We start from the raw sequence: 23,881 nt of genomic DNA, 5'->3' as shown, positions 1-23,881 counted from the left end.
CCATGTGTTGACTGTTCTATTAGAGTATTAGCCTGACTGTTGTATTAGAATATCTCAATCTATCTTGTGAACAGAATTGGGCCTCACTAAATGTTCAACACTACTGGAGCTCTACATATCCCACAATGTGCTTTCCCCCAAGAGGAGCTAGTAGGCTATTTTCAATTCTAAGCAACAGCAAAAATGACATTTTATTTTGAGTGCTCAAATTAACCACAATCCACTCTGGCAAAATACTTCTAGCAAAGCACAACGCTAGAGGAGTTCTATGCAAAAAAGAATAAGCTGTAAACAGACAATGCTTTAATAATCTTCAAACCAAGTGTTGATAGGACCACAAATTTAAAACCCTAGACCATAGTGACAATTTCAATGCTGTCAACAAAATTATTTCCTGTTTACAATGTGGCTTTCTCAGCATGCTGTGCCTTCAAGGTAATGACCACATAAATGTTCCATCCATAGAAAAAAAAATGCTGACTCTTGCTGCCAACAGAAACTAAATTAGGTGTTCCTGGTGACCAAGAACTACACAAGATAACAACTAAAAAGAAATAAACAAGAAAAGAAATTACCAACAGTTAAAAATTTACACATTATAGTTGCTTGTGATATACTTTATGGTGCAACTGTAGAGCACATTGATTTTGCTCCATAAAGTTTAGTGACTGTATGTAAAAGTTCTATGAACAATCTCTGAGAATTTTAAACCAGACATGCACTTATGCTTATGAGTGAACATATTTGTCAGTGATTACCATTTATGCATCTTGTCCACACCAAAATTACTACTCTTGTATGCATATTTGATATAGCTAACTGAGTATACAGTATATGCTACAGTACAGTAATAAGAGTACTACTGTATTTCTTTACTTACAGTAACAATGTTACGCTGTGCTCACTCAGCAAGACGCTGCAAGTTCAATATACAAGAGGGACTACTTAAAAGCATGTCTGTTGTGCTGTGTAAAAAAATATCATTTTGCGATGGAAAAAGACATGATACCATAATATACAAGAGTAAAGTGATATAAGTGCAGCTACATGAAATGAGTCGGTCAAATATGTCATCAACAGATCATTCATCCACATTGCATACGTAGTGGCACCTCATGATAAGTACGATCATCAGACAAGAAATAATAGTGATGTTGTAATCATCATCATCATCCTATAGGTAAATACAAACATGGTAAAAGTTATGATTGTTGTATATCAGTGCATGGCATGTAGACACTTATTGGTGTAATATTTCTCACTCTTAAGCTCACATCTACAAATACAGTACATCTGTATTTGTAAAAGTTATGAATCATTCCTTTAATGGCTATGCAATCAAAACTGTATCATGTGATGAAGCAATGGGGGTGTACCAAAGCATGTGGACCAAACCTTGTGATGAGATATTGTGATGCAAAACAAGCAAGTGAACTCGTTACATATACAAGTACACAAAAAATTGGAATTTTCAACTAGGTAGGGATCGATAAAAAGTACTGAAACAAGCTGGAGTAGTGCACAATATTAAATCATAGTAAAACTATAAGAGGTATTATATCCTACTGTGCTGTTCCTTATCTTGAGCACAGTAGGGATATAACACTTCTTATTGTTTTACTGTGATTTAATATTGTACACTACTCCAGCTTGTTTCAGTACTTTTTATCGATCCCTCCTCTAGTTGAAAATTCCAATTTTGTTTTTTGAGTACTTATTTGTTAACTATTCTTGTAAAATAAAATTAATATGACTGTTGAACCCACGCATACCACATCAGAAAAAAGAAATGGCGCCGCACACCCCAGCTACCAATTATCAACTGAAAAGTGAAGTATCCATTACACTTCATTATCAGCTATGTTCAACCCATTAGACAGCAGTACGAACCAAGAACTGTTCAAAAAGCATCACTGCAATTGAAGTAGCCACTATGAAAAATATGAACGATTTCCACTACGAAGGGAAGCCATCACCAAATCGACACCTTTTGTTGTCAGCCAAGATAAATGGGACATAAAGAAGGACACTGATAGTCCATAAAGAATGCATTGTACATATTGCCAAAAAGCAAGTGTCTGGCTGAAGCGACGTGGAACAGTGAAAAAATCATACATGTGAAACACAAGATACTCTAATAGAACAGTCACCAAGAAATAAAAACATGCACAAAAACATCCATAAAATCGAAACCAGAACCTCCATACCTATATTCCCAAGTTCTCTACCACTTTATGACTGCTTTCAGTTGCTCATTTCACTTAGATTCTATCCCATAAATGGAAGTTCTAGTTTACTGGACTAGATATAATTTCATAACTCTATCAATATCTTACCTACTGGCTAAACTGCTTAGTTGAATTTTCTTGCAAGTGTCAGATAATATCAGGGTACAAACCTTCAGTAATTTAAGGGAAATCTGTTTAATCATCAAGAAGTTATAATGAGAAAACCAACCATACGTAATGTACCAAGCATGTTTCGAGGTCCCTTTATACAGTACATGTGACATTCAGCAGTTTATAATATGATATAAAATATAGTGGGGGAAAAAATAGACAAAAGCCAGTATATACAAAACTAAGCCATGATGTCTAATCCAAAACAGCCTAACCGCATAAAAGGATGTGGCGGTCTTCCAAAAATAGGCTAGTGTGAAAAAGATGTGATATTAAAGGTGATGGGTTGCAATGTTATAATTATACTGCCACCTTTGATATCACATTTTCTATACTGTTATTGCTATTGCTGTGACAAATACTGTAAGACTCATTCTTGGCCAGCATCAGACAAACTATCAAACAATAACACATTGAATATTTTTATTTCCAAACACAGCATCACTCTATTCCAGACACCTTATGGCTACGTTGACAATATAGTGATATCAACATGTTTTTATTAGTGAGGTATCCTTATTTTATTGGTCTAAATGTGTATAGATTAATACAAATGGGATCATGGGCAAGTGTCCTGAATATTAGACTATCCTTGTTAGCAAGCTGTCCTGATTTCAGGGATACTTCAATACTGTATAGCTATACAAACAGCACTACACAGACGGTTCAAATTTCCTCTATGGGTGACATTACTACTACATATACACAATGTCTTTCCTGAGTTATAGATACTCACTACTTACAAGTAACATTTCACGGTCATAGCTGGTTTCAGAAATGACCATGCCAAAAAATAATTACAACAGTAATTACTGTAAAGAACAACATTATCAACTGAACATCTGCACCACTTACCCTTTATAGACCTACTGATAATAATCAATTGTGGGTTTGAGTTTTGGTAACAGTAATTTTAATGACTAATTTATTCAAGCAAAAATAAAATAAATAAAACCAGCAACATTCTATCACTACAACGAAAGTTGTTATTTGTTTATGAAAGCAAAAAATTGCAACTTTTCACATTCAAATGACACACACTATCAAAGTACTAATCCAGGATATCTAACAAGAGTAACGTGAAATGACAAAAACTACTCCTTTCCTAATGGGAACTTGCTCAAGCCAGCCACCTTCAGGTCAAATTTCTCTGCCTTAAGAGGCAGGTGACTGCTTCAGACAAGTGGAATTGTATATAATTGTCTCACTGGTGGAATATAAAAGGTTGACCTTTTCAGAGAGGTGGCCTATATAAAAAGAAGGCCACTAAGGCAAGTTTCATTGCAATTACCCTATATCAACATTACCTGGACTACAGAAATTTTCTGAGAGGCTTCAACCATCCCTTATGCATTAGTTAGAAGCGTTCGTCACTGCACTGGTCCACTCTTGTCAAACAATACGTATATACGTCAACCATCTGTTAGTAGTGATTCCATTTCTCATAAGATCGGAGGATCTAAAGTGTATGTGTATAAAAATCAGATAACAAAATGATTGTATATAAAGCAAGCCATAAAACTACAATTTTTTTTTTTTGCTATTAGAAAATGACTACTGTTACTGATACGTATATGTACATATTAGAGGTGTGGGATGACTAATTTAGACATATCTCGATATTTTCTTTAAATTTATCTTGATTATCTAATGTATCTTGACAACTGGAACAATTATTTATTTTAGTAAACTACCAATATTGTAAGTTTGCAACCAGTAAAGTGAGCAAATTGCAATTTGAAGATTATAAAAAAAGTGAAAACTGTTAGTCTTAACACTGTTCCCAAGTGGTAGGAGAGTTGGAGTCCCCAGGAGGTGCCTACACCATCAGGTATGCCAATAATTTACAGGAGTTAACTATTATCTAGATTAATAAACCTGTCATCCTTATCTCAATAAGTCTTATGATATCTCGATAATTGAATATATCTAGATAATCGCATACCTCTAGTACATACGTACAGTCTACCTACATACGTCTTTAGTATTTTGAAAAAAGCTCAAGGTGAAAATTCTTGGCAAAGTGAATAAATCAAAATTTCATGTACTTAACTTGACATGAAGTACTTCAGTGAAACCTTACATGTTAATGGGACATCATGTTTGTGGTAATACACACACAAAACACAGTAAACTATAGAACAAAGTACAGTGCTTCTAAGTGTTAAAAGAACCAGCTCTATTAAATTATTAGGTTATTATCGTTGATACAAGTAATATTATTCATACAAAAATTGGGTAAATTCATGAGCAAACAACATCAGCTGTTGTTGAGCGATTACTGCTTGACGGAGTGCGCCCTGCATGCCACAAACTCTCACATTTTGTTTAATACGTAACTTCAAATCTATGTACCATCCTTAAAATTTGGTAGACACATTGAGGAACCATATCTCTACAAGACTATGCCAACATTCATCTTTGCTGGGCTTGTTAGCAGATAGCAGTGCACATTTTAACTTTCTCCATGTTGTTATTGTTAAAAGGAAAAAAATAGAGCTGTTCTACAAGGTAGGAAACCATAAAAGCCAAAGCGGCTTGGTGCTAGGTATCTTCTTTGGCAAGTTATAAAAATCAGCTGGAGTTTAATAGGTGCGAAATGAAAGTGGGTGATTTCACGAAACCCAGTATACATGCTAAGCCACAACACTACAGGCTATCAGAAGAACTCGTTAGACGTTGCGTCAGCAGTGGACCTCATTACAAACATGGACTCCTCTGGAAGGGTACACAAGTCAGTACCGTAAGAACTTGTCTAAGCAATTCACCTCAAGTTTAGCCTCAGTTTAGCCTCAAGCTAAACTCGAATGGAATGCATAGAGTGCTACTGAGAATAGTACACACGAAGAAATTTGTTTGAGTAGCTATTATTCCATACGACCATACATACCTACATAGCAACACAATGAACTTACGTACGTATCAAACAGTACGCATATACTTAGTACTGTATCATTAAAGTTTCTAATAATTCAAAGATTTTTTTTATACAGAGAGTTTACCACTCGTGGTCAGTTCCACTGTGTGAAGATGGCCTCCTCTGAATGCATAACTAGTAGGCTTTCAGCACAAGGTATTTTATTTGTGATAGTTCTGGGGAGTTTTGTGCCATTGTTTGTAACGTTGCTTTGGATTTTTCTATATAATGCCCATCGCATGACTGCTGTATCCTTCATGGCTGATTGCATCCTTGTATCAATTGGCTTATAATTCATTGTAGAAGACCTAGTATTTAATTATTTTAGTATTTGTTTGTAGCTGTAATGAGTTTCGTGCTGATATTTTTGCTGTTTTCTAAATAATGTCTATTGCATGGCAGCTGTATCCTTCGTCACTGATTGCACCATAATCATTGTAGAAGACTTTGTATTTTAGTATTCCTGTAAATTGTTTTTCATGCAGAAACAAGGCTGGACTACTCACTCATTTTGTTTGAGGCAGAACGTAAAACGTTTGTCGTACCTACCAAGAAGATTAGAACTGCTGATAACTTGACTCCAAAAAAGGAGATGTTGTCCAAGTACTATGGGAAGGCGTCATGCTCAGTGCCACATTTCTTATGTCAGGTACACTATATGTAGTGAGGTGATTCCCTAAATGTTGTTTGTGTACAGCACATATATATTGACATTTTATTCTGTAAATATATATGCACAGGTAGTGAACATTCATGTGAGATGCTGCAAGACGCTATAGACGATGGCGACAATGAAAGCATTTGTGAAGACAGTATGAATGCAGAACACGAATCAGAAAACATTGTTGACAATGTTAGCACTGATAAAGAAAACATTCCGCCAGTACCTGAATCCGCACCATTACCTAAATCAGCACCAGCACCAGTACCTAAGAGAAAAAGAAAACTGGTTAAACCAAAGCCAAAGGTGTGTTTAATGACACACAAAATTCAACTGCGCACGTATAACCAAAGATCAGCATCACAACTACGTATCTCAAAAAGAAATTGGAGCTATTTAATTACTGAACCAAGAGATGCTATGCATACTAGTGATGTACCGATTATCAGTGAATAATCAAAAATTGGCTTTATCGGCCACTTTTTTCAATATCGGTATCCGTAATGAATTAGCCTACATATTCTATTGAATGGGATAATCGACAAAATCCTTTATCGGTGCATTACTAGTGCATATGACAAGTAAAAATAGCCTCATAGAAACTGTGATAACTACATACCAATTTAAACAACGGCTTACAGTATAATGTCAGGAGTACCACAATCAGTGGGTGACAATTCCCCTATGTGGCTTTTAAGGGTTCAACTACCCTTGCTACTCCCATGGGAACTATTTTACATATTTCTTACATGGGTCTCATCTTTCGCTGGCAAAATCTGGTTGGATGATTCCTTCTTGGCTCCCTGTTTATTTTCATCATCTGATTTTTTACCCATTAACTTTGACTTCTCAGTAGCCACATCTTTGTTGTTCAGTTGATCACTATCTGATGTTTTCTTATCAGCCTTATCCTCCATGTTGAGCTTGCCCCATGGGTGGCACATCCCCCACGCAGACGATGAAATCATCATCATTATCATCTTTCTGTGAAGTCAATAAAATTGCGATAACAGATTAATAAAAAAACAACATGTGCATGAATTTGAACAGCTACCAGTTTAAAATCCTGTAACCAATGGTAACCAATGGTACACACGTATGCAGCACATAGTTATGCACACAACCACATCAAAACAAGAAAAGTATAGTACTCAAACTAGGAAGTACAGTACTGTAAAACCTTGGCAGTATTGGTTAGGTAGTAAACAAGCCCAAAAAAGCCGACCACCCATGTTTCCTTACTTTTTACTTCATTGATCTCTAATCAAATTATTAATTTTTCCTTCTACTTGTTTGCACATAGGAATATACAGGATTGGCCACTTTGATTATGTAAGTTCCTAAGATGAATTCTAATGTACACATGCATGTGACACTTTCTATTGTAGGATCCTTATAGTACTAGTGACTATGATGATAATGTAAAGACAGCAAAAGTTTGTGTACACACATGCACAAGATCCATAATGTAAATATGTACATAGGACATAGTAATTTCTGTGGAGTCGGATCCCAGCGAAGAGAAGCAGAAGAGGGATGAGCTTATTCACGACTTTACAATGGTGAGTGATGTCAAAGTTAATCAAAGAAATTATCATAAAGTTTACTAGCATGAAAAAGACGTTCAGTAGAATCTGAAAGACTAAACGATAAGATTGATGATGCGGCTCAAAACATGTATATGCGCCATCAACTACAGGTACATACGTACTACAGCTAAAACAAATATACAAATACACTTTCCTATGCTCCTTTTAAAAGTGCTACCGAAGCTTGAAGCTTTAAAAAGAGACAATAGTTTTTAGTATGTACGTATACTGTACAAGCTTCTACACTTTGTTGTAGCTCTATGATATTTTCTTCTTTTGCCTAAGTTTCTGTCACTTCCCATTCCAACTATACCTGGTCCAAATAATGCCCATCTTGTGCTTTCTGTCATGTACCTTTAACCATGCATACTTTTTTAGTATATAATCAATTTAATGCTACCGTTTGTATTGTAGGGGCTTGAGTTTGGAGAGTTAAAACAAGAAGTAGCCTTCCTAAAATCACAGGTTTATTTGCTGCAATGACGATTTTTTGGAGAACAGAGTAACGTATCATCCATGGTACAGAGAAATGATCCACCTATGAGCGTGCTGCAAGATGAAAATTGGACCAACCAGAATGCCATGAGTACGCCCACAAAATTATAATTGGCCAAGCCAGGATTTAGTGAGTGCACTGCATGATGATAATCGGCCAAGCCAGGAAGTAGTACAAAGAATGGAAACTCCGACAATTAAGCCAGCTTCTCCACAGTCTAGCTTGCTGACATCTGGTGAACTGACACAGACTTTTTTAAAGAGTTGCTCTCGACCCAACTTTGCAAAACGTTTATGTGCAATGTTGTTTTCAGAAGATATTCGAAAGGTATCAAATGTTGGTGGAGGGAAGAAGAAGAAACTTTGTCCAACTACTATCGATTACATTCATCAACAGAGTTTTATATATTGGCCCTTGCAAGTGGACGAAAAAAAGGAAAAGGATGAATGGGCTGCATGTGTCATTGCCATTGATGAAGGTAACAGGTGTTTGAATCGTGTGAAGTGCAAGTCAGCATCAGCTCGTACTTCAAAGTCCAACAAGTAGCTTGCTAACTAATGTTGTGTGATTAAGTGATGATTTAGTGTCTTAACAAAACTGATTGTTACTAATTCATTAGTTGTACCATTTTTAGCGCAATCAACAAATCGATTTATAGAACAGTAGCTAGTCACAGTATCACTTCGAAAATGTGTTGGGCTGGGAGCTTATTCATCCTCAGAAATGACAAAAAGGTTTACGTAGACCCGCTTGTTTTGTCTTGCTGAAGTGGCAACATTCTTGAGCCATTTCACCCTTGTCAGCAATGCCGATCGTGGTTCTCTCAGTCTAGTGTGAAGGAATTGTGACAAACACTGATTGGTAACGGCCGAGCTGCAACCGCGTGAAGCTTGAAGATGATTATCTGTGATATACCACTGAACTTATATTGCCTCGCAGTAGTTGTGGTTTAGTCTCGTGCCCAGCCAGGCTCGCGCTAATACGCAAACACCGTCTGGTGACAATGCCCGAGTTTTTTGGGCCCGGAAGTGCTATCCAGCCAAATATTGGCTGGCCAATCAGAATCGAGGAGTTGCATAACTGCATGAATGTATTGGAAGTTGATGAAAAAGCAGACTTTTTAAAGCCATTTCATTAGAAGTATTCGCCTAGATTGTTCAAGAGGTTTGTTGTCAAGTTGTGTCTTCCGATCTCACCTTATAAAACTGAAGAGTGGTGACTCGACGTTTCACCAGTAATGAAACACTATCCTCTACTAATATGAGATTGCGTCTAGAAAATCGCCCTTTGTGAGTTTTACTATATTACTAGCCATTTTTGAATGGTTTTTCACTGCTTTTAAGCAATTATGCAACTCCTCGATTCTGATTGGCCAGCCAATGTTTTGGCTGGATAGCACTTCCGGGCCCAAGCCCAAAAAACTCGAGCATTGTCACCAGAAGGTGTTTTACGCATTAGCGCGAGCCCGGCTGGGCATGAGACTAGTTGCGGTTACCTATGAATGCATAGGCAGAGGATCTATTAAGGTTCTATTTATTCCAAAGAAATCGTTACGTTTGTTGAGGTGTTCTTGTAAAGACTACTAGTGTTAATATAAAACCTTGGTAGGAACAGTATTTATGACATCAGAGTATCATTCTGCACAAATCGTGAAAGGTATTTGTTACGTTTGTTGAGGTGTTCTTGTAAAGACTACTAGTGTTAACATAAAACCTTGGTAGGAACAGTATTTATGACATCAGAGTATCATTCTGCACAAATCGTGAAAGGTATTTGTAAGTTCATGACGTTGCTTGTATTACAGTAACTATCTTATTTAATGCCTGTTGTATTAAAATCATAGTATTCAATGGCTTTTAAATGGCGTAGTATTCTATACCTGTAATGTAGCAGTTGCATAGTCTGGTGCCGCCGCCCCTTCGCTAAAGTAAGGGTCTGACCATAGCATGTGGTACTTGTGTGTTTAAAGTTGCACTTGACGTAATTTATAGCCTGTTTAGATTGTAGTAACTTGGCAAAGAAAAGACTAAACTGGAAAACTAGTAGGTGCTCACAAATGTGCCATGTTGCTAAGGCCACTGGATAGTAATCACAGCCATAAATGCTACAATCATGTTATATTTTATGTTTTATTGAAAATTACTGCCATGCCGTGATCATGCAGTTTGAGAGAGTGAATACTATTACCACACTGGGCACTAAGTGACCTACTACGTATAACTATTGCATCACATTACAAAGACTCAAATTGATTAAAAGTATACATCATCTTATTTGCTTGCTCATGGAGAGTTCGAAAAGCCGCTTTGTTTCTGTAGTCCCAACGGTATGTGTGTCATATACATTTTGTTTATGATGCAGTATAAGTAAACAGGATCATCGTCATTTCAATAAAACCACTTTCATACCCATATATGTAAGTAACTACAAGTCTAGAACTATACATTGGTTGATTTGCTAATCCATGGTGAACTTTTTAAGCCAAATTCCAATGCTGTAGACCAATACAAACGGAGTGAATGTAAGCAAATGCAGTTTATTTTCACTATAGTTGGTGTACAAAGTGATTTCCTTGCTCTTCTTGCTGTCTAGCGATACAATTCCAAAACAAAAGACTGGAACTTTGATGACCATTTCTTGGACGCTATAGATATTGCTGAGAAATTAAAAAAATAGCGTGAACAAGTCAGGTTTTTTTGCTGAGACAGTCACATATTGTAGTAACACAATAAGTTTTGTACAGGGACAATGACATGTACAGAAATTAATTCATTATCACTTTAGGGTCACAGCTGGTTACAGCAGATATGACCCATTGCCAAAAATTTTATTTCCAATCAATATTAATAGTGATATGTGGTTACTATCATACAATATACTACTCTAATTTATACAACTACTGATAACAATTGATTGTGGGTTTGAATTTTTAATTTTAGTAACACTAGTGATCAAAAACAAAACAAAAATCATCCATCATTTTGTACTGTACCTGCTATAGTTGAAGTGACCAGATGGATTGCAGGCATGTCTAGTGTTTATTCCTCCACATGCAGGGGGGGTTACACGTATAATGGTTGGAGCATGGCTGAAAAAAATAGCAAACTGGCTTTCTAGCAATTAGTATTGGATAAGGTTGTGCTGATACCACATTTTACTTCCAATCATTTATTTCCAATACAAATTTTGTGATGAATTGATATTACACAAACAGCCGGTAGTTTAAATATTAATATCTATAGTTACCAGTGACTGTTTAACGTTTTGATAATGAATTATTTGATTTTCTCAGTACAAATCAACAGAAAAAAAGAAAACACAACAAACATGTGGTACCAAAATTTTCAGTGGAAAAAAGGTTACAGCCAGTTTGTGACTAAGCCATGCAGACTAGCTACACGGATTTTCCCATCCACACACACACACGCTATCTTGAAGTTTACCATTGTACCATAAAGTTACTTGCACAGTTTTAGGCTAATACTGACTTATGCTGCTTAGGAAGCATAGGTGATAATGCCATCATATTTGACCAATACTTGTAATACCAATTCTGACAATAATAGCCTAGTATTGGATCATGCATTTGTTGCCCATTTATAACCTAACATACTGTAAACAACAAACAATGGCGAAACTTATGTTTGTTGATTCGCTATAAAATTTCAGTTGGCAAAAATGTTACTTGACAGAATGCTTTCACCGGAAAAAAATTGGTGGTGCACCGTTGCACGTGAGGTTGTACGCTGTGTAAGCTGACAGAGGAATAAAGCATGCATACCCGCACCACTTATCAGGTTCTGTCTGTAGTGTAGGCATATGTAGAGCCTCACTCATTTATCAGTGGCTTGGCACGAATCCATGTCTGTTGCAAAGCTTAAGTGGAGCCATGCCCACTAATAGAGTACAAGTTCTAGCCTTACAACAGGCAGTTTCTGTCATGATTTGCATGCATATGACCACACTAAAATACCAGTAAGTGTGTTTGAGTAGTATCCACGAAGCCACACTTAGTTTATCGAAACTTAACTCAACAACTGCTACTGAAAGCTTTGACTGAAAATAATATCACCAATTCGCCAAATTTAGTTTACTGCTAAATTTTGTTGTTATATGGTATCTGTCAACATTTATTTGTTGTGGTGTATAGTTCACTAAATGTATGTTGCATGACCTAACAAACAAGTAATATACTAGCTTCCAGAACTCCCAATTTTTTCTTTGCACTTTTTTCATAACACTGATAGTGTAGAAAGTAGCACAACATCCCACTCATACCCCACCACATGTAGCAATGGTTGTGGAGTGACATGACAGAATGTTTTAACTTGGTTGTGAAATGTACATAGACACCACACATTCAAAATCATGTTGTTATTTTCATAGATTGAATGAGATGCACTATCCACAAAGTCGTGTCACCTGCAAATTGACACTTTTATAGTAATGGGAAAATAAAATGAAAAGATAATCCTTTATGAACTGTACATACCTCATTCAGTACACCAAAAAAGGACAACTCAAGTTGACGTGACGTCTAATGATGAAATGATAGTAATTATGATTTTCTGGAGGCATTAATTAGAAATAAATACATAGCTTTGTCAATCAGAAGAAAATCCCCCTTAAAAATATTGATAGCAGCTCTGAAAGCATTTTTGGGCTTAATCATATCTAACTCTCATGTTGAGGCTACGTAGTTTTAGACCGATGAGTTAATTTTTTTTGGCAGAAAAAATGCAACCCAATATTCCATACTATATGACATCGTGCTTAATTCCTATAGGCTTTGTCAGTGAATGGAGCCATAAAAGCAGAGGAAAGCCTTCAACTGAATCATGAACGTTTTACTTACGTATTACAAATAGAAATTCAGATTTTAGGTAAAGACATCACATCAATAACACAACAAAGCATATACTTTAGAATTCACCAAGTTTACGAAAACATCATCCACATCAAAATGTTGCATAGCACTAATTGATACATGCATTTTTCTTAGGGCTTCAAGTCAAAAATGACTATCCAAAAATTCTTATAATTCAATCTCCTTTTTTCCCACGGTAAGTCGTGTGCAGTAGGAAACCTTACAACTGTTTTATAGCATCCCATGAAACAACCAATTGTGGGTTTGAGTCTATTTGTGGTATAACCAGTGTAAATGTGTTACTTGTCACTGACTATTAAATTCAAAACATTACATGAGTGTAGATATGACAAATCTGTACACTTTGTACACAAACCTTAACATACTCCTACATAAGTGCGCACACTCACACTCACACACACACACACATGCATGCACGCACACACAGCAACAGGATTGCAGACAGAGAAGCTAGAAAGCATCAACAATAATAAGTGTAAGCATGCCAAATAATTGTGGTATAAAAAAATGCCATCCTATTAAAACTCAAATGGTTTCATTTTGTCTTCATAGCTTTTCAGGCTTCGCACATAAAACATAAAGACAAATCACATGCAATTTTCGACTTAAAGAAAGTCTACAATGAGGAAATCAGATACAAAAAGCAGGATGCATCCTCAATAGACACATTTACATACAATTGTCCAGTATACTGTGACCACTGAAGACTGTCCTATTACAGTACTATCTCAATACTACAAATCCCTTTAATGCTTACGGCAAAGTTCTCTGGAAATACCTGACCCCTACCCACTTAGCTCACTTGTATATACACAATCAACATACATACCAACATGTTTACTGTTCTTGATACTGTGTGCCTGATGTACCATTGTCGATTAAACACTTTAGATGACTCTACAACACTGGAAGCATACTCTCGGATGCTCTACGTACTTCAAAGAACCCAGCCATGGTGATGATGAGAGACACACTAAAGAAAACAAACAATGTGTTTTAGCAACAGATATTTTAGTTATGTACATAGCCAAACTATGCTATTTATACAGGCAATCATGACGTAATAAGGGGTCACTGACAGTACAATATCATACAGCCTGCTTTACAATAGGACTGCAACGAATGTCAAATTTAGTATCCGGATATTTGGATGTCTTAATGAACGAATACCAAACTATTTGTTGTTAACGGTTAATACAAAAGTACTAGAATTCATCTACATATTGCCACATACATGGCCACTTTCTCTCTGAAACATTAATGATGGTTGTTTATATAATCAATTTTACATGGCAGAACTGTCCATCTTGTAGAAATATAGCTGGTAACCAACACCACTTCTACTGTAAACAAATATCTGAATAGACAATTTAGTATCCCGATAAAATCTTACAAGTGAATCGAATATTTGTTGCAGCCCAACTTTACAATGAATAAAATGCTATATGTATAACTATACATTTTCATGTAACATGTAACCACGTATAATGATTCATATAACAGAGCCACAACACCAGGGTGGTAGTTTAAACTTCAGTACCCTACAGCAATACCATGCTACAATACCCTAAAGAGCGGTAGTTCCCTTTTAATGTGGTAAAAGAAATGCAATAATTAACAAAATTACTATGATGTTGGTATCAAATTGACACCTTTATTGCTTTACTTTATTTGGGCAAACCTCTGAAGACTAGCTACGTAACTCCAGTCCCAAACGAACCCCAGTACCATGTATTTACAAGTGTAAGAAAATTTTACAGATTTACGAGATTATAGAAATAAAACAATAATGGTCACCACCCTGTAGCTATACTAGTGGACATCTTAAACATAGCCATGACTAAGGTAGGGACTAAATGTCAACTAGTTACATACATACAGCCGCAGGTAAAGATGACCTCCCTTGCTTCAATGCTATTTATTCCTATGAATTTTTTTATACGTTGTTATTAACTTTACTTTGATAACATAATTCATTACTGGTGAAATATCACATTCATGTACAGAGTACTACATCTAAGGGAAGAATAATTGTGCAAGTGAATGCGTGCCCAACTATAGTATGTTCACGTTGAGCTGGATCCTCAAAAACATTTAATAACTCATGGATGCAATTACACATGATCTTGAAATTAGGCTCATTTGTAGTACTGCTTGACCCGCTAAAAATATTTTGAAATCTTTTTGTTCAAATGTTTGACATAATATTTACGGCCAATCAAAATTTTCACAATACATTTCCTATGGGGAAGCCATATAAGTACAGTGTCCATTACTGCCATTTCCCGAACTTGTTATGGAGCCAAACCGTACGTGTCTGTTGTTGACATCTTTGCTGTTACCAATAATCATCTGGTTGGCTGAAATGTTAACTCTGTTGAGAAAAAATCCACTTTTAATTTTTAGCTGTTTTTCAGGATTCAGCTCAACGTGAACATACTATAGCAGATACTGACATGCCAAGTGCAGTGGTCATTCCATTTCTATTTTTTAGGTTCGCTCCACCCGCAATCAAGAGTTTTTAATATTTTTATGGGGGAGAGTGTCTAACTGCCAGTATGGCATATACAAACACGCTGCTGCAAGTTCACTCATATGTACACCTCTAGCCTGATTCTACTGATGACAAAGAACTGTGATGATCGGCATTGAAAGGTTTCTCCTATGAGAAGCCTGAGGTGTTACTTGCAGAAGTGTGTTTGCTGAATGTACTCCAGTTAGACACTCTCCCCCATGGATACAAATATTTTGACCTCTTGCTGTTAAGAACTAAGAACAATACAAGAAGCACTTCTGCAATCAATCCAGTCACACCATGGAAAATAAAGCACTGAAGCCATGCATTGCATTACTTCCACACAGTAGTGGAGAAGAAAGGGGCACAAAGGAGGACAAAGGGGGTCCATGATGCACGCATTATAGCTGCCATGACTAGGAAAAAGACACATATTTGGCTGAAGCTACATCAAACAGCAAAGAAATCAAGCTTAAGGCCATATCCATAGTCTAGCTGGAGGCATCAGTCAGTCAGTTAAAATCAAAACTGTAGGCTGGGAAAATAGGATATGGTCAAGCCTAATACTCATTTCCTGTACCTGCTCCAATTCCCCTTCCAAATATAGTTAATCTACCAGGGGAGAAAAAGGGTGTCAGGGTGGGTGTCGACCCTACTGGAAACGGTGACAATGGTAGTGCCCCATCTCATCAATTGCAATAATGTTTCATATTCGGTATTCATGTTACAGGCAATGATTAGGAAAAAGAGTAAGAATTCTGATGGTACAGAAAGAGTCACTATTGCTGAAACATTTGATGATTGTATCTACACTAGAGTACGGATTCAATGGACAGAAGAGAGAGAAAAGGAGCTAATGGCCCTAGTCCGAGAAGCGGAACTTGGCAAGCTTGGGTATCTACATCGAACGACTGCCTTGTGGAATCGTAAATTCCCTGGACTCCGTACAACAGAGACAGCTCTGACTAGACAGCTGTATGTCACGAGATCTAGAATAAAAGAAATCAATGAAATTGAGCCTGAAGGGATGGATACTGGGCAGTTGGATGAAGACAGTATAATGGTAAGCAATTATGGTGGGTAATGTAAATGACATCCTATCACATTGCAGGTCTCCCATGAGGTTCGGAAAATCTTTGAAGGAGAATGGGAAAAGTCCCAAAATAATTACCCAAGGAATTTGGAAGGACAAACCAAAGGAATTATAGGAATGACAGAATCAGTAATAGGGTTCTAGAAGAAGTTGACCAACTTCTGATAAAGAAATGGAGCAATATGAGGAAAACCCTATGGACCAGTTGTATTATACTAGAGCAAGAACTGTCCAAAGATATATCCAGGAAGAAAACAAACAAAAAGGATAGTCTTTGGAATACAAAATGGAACAATTACTGGTTCGGAGGGAGCAAAAATCAAAAGGGGTCAGAGCCAAACTGGTGTCTGAGCAACAGAGGCGGGAAAATGAAGGGGAAAAGGAGGCGAAGTTTTCAACAAATGAAAATGAATGGAATATCTAACGAACAAGTGGAGGTTTGCATCATGTAGATGAAAGAAGTGCTGAAGATAAGAACAGCACAAATAAGAATAGGGTCAGATATTGCAAGAGCAATAAGCTCTACAAGAAATTTGGAGTTAATAGCCTGGAAAGGAAAAGAGCTCAAAAATCCCAAAGTGACCCGCCTCAAGCCAGCACAGGGCCTTCTGGGAGTCTGTAATGGGTGTAGAGGGTGAATATTACCCCAACATGAGACGAACCAATATTCAAGATCCCAGTCCCCTAACTTTGAGGAAAAAGTACGGGACAGAGTACTGGAAAGGTGTACGTAAAAGCTGAAGGGCACCAGGATTGGATGGTATCCAAGGCTTTTGGTTCAAGGCATTCTCACAGATGAAGCAGGCATTAGGGGAGACACTGTGGGAAGCCTTGCTCCACCCACAAATTAAGCCATGGCTGGTGTAAGGCAGGACAGTACTTATCCCAAAAGAAGGGGGTGATGGAGCACTGCAGTATTATAGGCCAATTACTGCACCTGATCACAGCTACAACTGTAGCCATGGAGGTATTGCATAAACATGCAATGGACATGAAGGTTATCCCACATGAACAGAGAGCTTTAGTAAGGCAAAAGTGAGGGTGCACGGATGCACTACTTATAGATGGAATGGTAGCACAAATGACTAAGGAAAAGTGCCAGTCGTTGTCACTGGCCTGGGTGGACTACAAAAAGCATTTGACCAAGTGCCACACCAGTGGTTGTACGATCTGTTGGAAATAATTAAAGCCCCGAAAGCAATAGCAAAGTGTCTGAGATGCATAGTTCCAATGTGGAAAACCACATTTAGTGTGGGGAAAGGGAAGAAGGAGAAAACATTTGAAATGAGGCTGAAAAGGGAGGTGTTTCAGGGAAATTCACTCTCCCCTGTTATTTTGTCTAGCAACCTCCCCAATATCACACATGCTGCAGCAGATAAGGGGCTTTTAATGTAGTAGGCTACCCAAGCCACTGACCCACATGTTTTTTGTGGATGACTTAAGGTTTACGCTGGCAACAAAAAAGAGTTGTAAAGCACCCTCAAAGTAATGGCAGAAAGCTCCGCAGTGGTGGGGATGGCCTTTGGCCTCAAGAAATGTGGAGTTGCACACATGATAAAAGGCAGGATAGAGGAATGCAGCGATGAAGAGATAAGGGAGACGGGGATGGTATGTGAGGTGACTAAGACAGCCATGTACAGGTACTTGGGGGTTGAACAAGTGTTCCGACCTGGCCAACAAATGGTGCAAAAGAAGCTCAGGAAAAAGTTCCTCCAGAGGGTGGACTCCACATGTGTCATTATCCCTAAGTGCTAAGAATAAGACGGAAGCAACAAATATCTGGGGAGTGTCGGTATTTCGATATTATTTCACAACTCTGTGGTGGCCAAGAACAATATTGAAACAGTTAGACAAAGTGGCTAGGAAAGTCATCACAAATAAAAAAGGACACCACAGATGTGCAGCATTAGAATGGCTATACCTTCCTGGTAAAGAAGGGGGAAGAGGGCTAATGATGGTGGAGCAACAATGTGAAAAGGAACAAATATCACTAGTGGCATACCTTCAAAAGTTGGAAGATCCATGGTTACAAGCGGTGTTACACCACATGATAACAAAAAGTCGAGATAGCTCCTCCAATCCAGTGTCAGCATGTAGATTCATTCTACAAAAATATGGCGTACCAATGCCTGAAAGTGATGATGACGTAGCATACATAAAACACAGAGTTGGGGAAGACAGAAGGAAAAACTGAAAGAAGCGCTTGGGAAAAAGACCATACATGGAGTCCACAAGACAACGGTGGAACTACCAGGTTTAAGCAAAAGCGGCTCATGTATATGGAAGAGTTCAGGCTGCCACCGAGGCTCTAATAATAGCGGCACAAGACGGTACACTGCAAATGTGAAAATACATGCAACATGTAATGGAAGCAGAGACAAGCACAAAACGTAGGAAATGTGGTGCATCAAAGGAAACGATAGGCCACATACTGTCATCGTGTGAAGAATACAAATGAATGCTGTACAGAGACACAATGCCATGATAACTGTTCTCATGTTAGCAGCTGCTAGAAAGTGGGGATATGATGTAGGGGGTGGGCAAAGCAACGTCCACGAGATACGACAGTGAAGCAGGTACAGCATGGGTGGATGTGGCCATCCCTACTGATCAAGTGATACAGGCACGAAGACCAGACGTGGTGCTATGGAATAAATGCACTAAAGAAGCCTACATCATTGACATGGCATGTACTTGGGAGTCGTTAATTCCAGAAAGGGAAAAGGAGAAGAAAAGCAAATACCTAGAACTGGCGGCAGACATGGGGAGAAGAGAGCCTCGGTGGCAGATTAAGACTATGGCAGTCATGGTAGGCACATTGGGAACCTTAGGGTCCCTGAGACACCAGTTTTCCCAGTTGGGAATATGGATCCCATAAGAAATTGTGAAGATCATATAAGACCTACAGTATCGGACAATAAAAGCTGGAGCCAGTTGATAAGACAGCACTTCAGTCTGGAAGATTAATGACAATAGTGACAAAACATTAAAACAGTAGAAATTCCTTACACGCAATAGCACAAATTGATAATTAATAAATAGGAAATAGAGAGTTAACTGTACAGTGGGCATGTGCATTATTTAGAACGTAATCATGGATTGGACTTGTTGTGTTCCATGTTGTTCGAAGAGGTCAGACCGTGATGAGGACGTATTGTTTCATTGTTTGCCATTGCAGAAGAAAAGACTGTTGAAAATTTGGATGCACAAGATCGGCAGAAAAATCCTTCCACTTACAACGTCAACTAGAATTTGCAGTAGACACTTTGTGGACTCGAAGCATCAAAAGTTCAGACCTGATGAGTATCCAACGCTTAATTTACTGAAGCTACAGACACAAGTAACCCAACCGCATAAGCGAAAGTCGCCAAAGAAAAAAGAAATGTTAGTGCCCATAGTAAAGACGAACAGTACCTCCAACAGTACAGAAAATGATACTTCAAACAGCGGCAGCTCAGGTGCAAGTGACTGCTCTCTGACTACCTTAACTAGTACTGATGTAACCAGCAAAGATATCTCGAAAGATACAGATTTTTTTTGCTGCAGAGTGTGAAAAATTAAAGAAAGAGTTAGAAGAAACTCGATGTAAGTTAAGAGCAAGCGAATTTCGAGTTGATGCTTTAATGCACAATTAGAAAAGGCTTTATTATTACACTGGTTTTAACTCATATGAGATGTTCAAAGCCTGCTTTGATGTTTTGGGACCTGCTGCTTACAGATTGACTTACTGGGACTCTAGTACAACTGCAGAAGCAGGCGATGCTGAGAAGGGGACCAAGGGTTGTAATAGAAAGCTGTCATGTCCAATAGATGAATTTTTGTTGGTGATAGTTCGCCTTCAAGCTGGTTTGTTTGAAACAGACTTGGCTTACAGATGTGGAGTGTCACAGTCCACTGTTTCAAGAATATGAATAACTTGGATCAACTTTATTTACCTTCAGCTAGCTGCAGGAGATACCTCTGTGGCCTACTAGTGCTATGATAAATGCTGACATGCCAGAGTGTTTCAAGAAGATGTATCCATTCACGAGAGTAATTTTAGATGCCACTGAAATTCGCGTAGAAAAGCCTGGTCTACCACACTGCTACAACAGGTAACATTTTCAAATTATAAAAGTACCAATATATACAAAGTACTAGTGAGGATTTCCCCATCTGATATTGTTACTTTTGTGTCAAACCTTTATGCCGGGTCAATCTCAGATAAAGAGCTTACAAGATGTAGTGGTATTTTAGAAAAACTTGAACCAGGTGACTCGGCAATGGCAGATCGAGGATTTGATGTTCAGGAAGACTTGGCATTACTTGGAGTAGGACTGAATATCCCACCATTCTTGAAAGACAAGTCACAACTTTCTGAGTCTGAGCTGGTGGAGACAAGGAGAATCGCATCCATCAGAATTCATGTATGTAGAGCGAGCAATGGAACGGATCAAAAACTTCAACATATTTGATCGAACTCTACCTTCATTAATGTCTACAGCAGCTAACCAAATATTTTATATTTGTGCAGTATTAAGTAACTTTCAACCACCAGTATACAATATAAAATCATTGAGTTATACTTACAATACATATGAAGGTTTTAGTCGTGGATTTAATATTCCAGCATGAAATTATTAAAGTATTCCTTAAGCTGTGGCACATAATCTTTCACCCACTGTTCATCTAGAGTTACTCTAGTAATTGGTTGTATAAATACAGAAGTCACACCAACTGAACATGTGAGAAGAGACATACAGCTGCAACTGTACTTGATGGTAATGAGAAGATTTTTGTTGCATTTTGCCGCTCTCTATTTTGCAGTAAAATAACGGATCATCACAAGCTTGGTTGGGAGTCTGTGTCCTCTTAGTGTAAGGACACTTTATTTCCAGTCTACCATTTGGCTGGTCTGAAGAAGGATCACTAACCTGGCCATCTGGAGAAGCTCCCAAATATCCTTCATGCAAGCTTACGATAAAACCGGCCTTTTCTTCTTTCTTTCTTTGTGCTTCTTGCTGTCTCAGAAGTTTTTTCTGCTCTCATTCTTTTCGCTTTCACTCAAGTTGTTGTTTCTTTTTATCTTCTTTCTCTTGCAACATCCTTAAGCATTCAGCACTGGTCAGCAATCTTGCTTTTAGGCTTGCATCGTTGTGTCATCACCACCTGTGGAGTGTAAGCTACCAAAACTCTAGCCAAACTACTGCTCCCAGTTACAATATGCTCCATTTGCTGCACAATCAGAACTACTATTCTGTGCTTCTCTGCTATCTGTGTGACTGTTATTGACCATCTCAAGAACATCTTCTACTCTTTGCCCAGATTCCACTGACCTGTCATCAATCTCTTCAACCAAGAGAGCCTCTGGACTTAATGGTCTGATGTGTGAGGTTATGCAGGCTGAAAATTAGATGGCTGCATAGATTCTGGATGACTCATTTTGAGCCAATGAGTGTAGAGTGGATCATATAGGTCATATCCTTCCTCTAACCTTCTTTTAAAATTATTCTCAAGCTCAGGGGAAATCTCTTCAATGTCTTCAACACATTCTGAGCTCTCAGTGACAGAGCCTTCACTACTCTTCACCATACTTTCTCAGTCAGATATGGGCCAAACAGCAACAAAAGAAATGGGCCAAACAGCAACAAAAGAAATGGGCCAAACAGCTACATTTTATGTTGTTCGTATTGCAGTATGCCAAAAGGCACGTGTCCAGCTGAAGAGACATCGAACAGTGAAAAAATCAAGCCCGTAGCCTTAGCCGTTATTGAGTTATGCTTGCATCAGTCAGTAAGTCAGTCGGAAGAAAATTCTGTTAAATAATTAAAATAAAATAAAATTAGCATCTTGTTGAAAACGTTTCAAGTCAATCTATTGAAGGCTTGTTTTGGCTCAGTTTTACCTATCCAATACTGCCTCATTGTCATCAGGGAAAACTGAGGCTGGTTTTTGGGTGATGTTTTTACATGTGCCATGCCCAAATGGTCCCTACTGTACAGTACTATTGTACTGTATGATATGTATTTTTATGGTACGTATATTGCATAGATCCTCTTTCCCTTGCTTACATTACTGTATCATTTTTGCTTCCACGATAACTTTATTTCCACAAATATTGTTGTAGTGTCAGTGTACCTACCTTATATTCCCAATTTTTACTTTGATGTAGGGCTTCAGTGGGATAGAATGCATTTCCATATATGCACACGTGAAAGATTGCTGTGGTTAACTGGCACCTTGGGGCTAGTTTCAATGCGCAAAAAAATTACAAGTAAAAAGATGCAAGGCCAATTATGTGCTCTCTTTAGAAATTTTTGGAAATGTGATCAAGTTTACCAAAACTCAAACCCACAATCATTACTATTTGTAGTACTATAAAGTGTAGTACGTAGCATAGTGTATGTGTCAGTATCATTATTATGGCTTAATATATATTATGTGTCAACATCGAAATACGTACTGCCTTGTCGTAGGTGTCCCTGAAGATCTATATTCTCAAAAATAATCACCCAAAACTCACCTACGTACGTATCAGCTTGATGGTATTGGTTAGGAGTGGCTAAGCCCATTATTGTCTTCAGAACAACTCAAAACCTTTCCAAAATTTTTTTAACCCTTAAAGTCACACAAAACTTTTGGGGAATGCAAGTTTACACAATACAGGCATACATGGCAACATAAGGTGGGCTACATAGCTTAACTCCTTTAGCCTAAAACTTCATATTGATTAAAAGTCTATTTGCTAGGCTACTTTAGCAACACTGTAACTATAGAGGCTCACTTGTTATGAAGTAATGAACAACAGCAATCGGGTTTTCTGTGATTCAATCTCTCGCTTTATGTGCAACTTTGATTGTGGGTTTGATCACTGATCCACAAGCCAGCTGCTATAAAATGGGAATATGAAAATGAAAAACGAGCCAAATGCGTGTATGTTGAGTACATGAAGAAACAAGGACACAATGGATTGGCTGTAGAAGACACAGAGAGTGCCAGTGTGTAAGTAGCTACCAGAGAGCTCCAGGGCTGTAAGATTTGATGTGATTTTTAATTTTAAAAAGTCTGCCTCTGGCTATCTCATTAGCTACTGTGCATGTTCAATCGGTTAAAATATTAGAAACACTATTATCAAAATGTGAAGAGATTTTAATTTGATGGTTTTGTATGTGTCCGCTAAATTGCAAATGCCAGGTAATGTTGTAGATTCATTTACAAGAGAACCAAGCCATTTGGTTTATGCCTAAAATCTGATTCCATCATTGTATGTGTCTTACAGTAAACTTCTACAATCTGAACGAAATCTTGTGCACACTAACAGGATTTTGAACACTAACTTAAATA

The 23,881-nt window shown here is 37.8% G+C and overlaps 1 long non-coding RNA gene across 11 annotated transcripts in view; it reads right to left on the bottom strand.

The window, feature by feature from the left end:
- Window positions 1-807: 807 nt before the first annotated feature.
- The window catches only part of LOC136247434 (uncharacterized), a 67,117-nt gene continuing 44,043 nt past the window's right edge, over window positions 808-23,881 (bottom strand). For 2 of the 11 annotated variants that reach the window (XR_010697528.1, XR_010697533.1), the window contains 4 exons: window positions 13,780-13,923; window positions 6,727-6,961; window positions 3,707-3,858; window positions 823-1,174 (listed from right to left, as the gene is read on the bottom strand). This is a non-coding gene — a long non-coding RNA (uncharacterized lncRNA). Of the gene's footprint in view, window positions 1,175-1,577; window positions 3,666-3,706; window positions 3,859-6,726; window positions 6,962-13,779; window positions 13,924-23,321; window positions 23,428-23,881 lie in introns of those variants that run through there. The other 9 variants (XR_010697535.1, XR_010697536.1, XR_010697531.1 and 6 more) reach the window with 9 other exon arrangements.

Source organism: Dysidea avara, chromosome 2 (assembly GCF_963678975.1).
Source record: "Dysidea avara chromosome 2, odDysAvar1.4, whole genome shotgun sequence".
NCBI classification, from domain to species: Eukaryota; Metazoa; Porifera; class Demospongiae; order Dictyoceratida; family Dysideidae; genus Dysidea; species Dysidea avara.
This window is presented reverse-complemented; position numbering and strand designations above follow the sequence as displayed.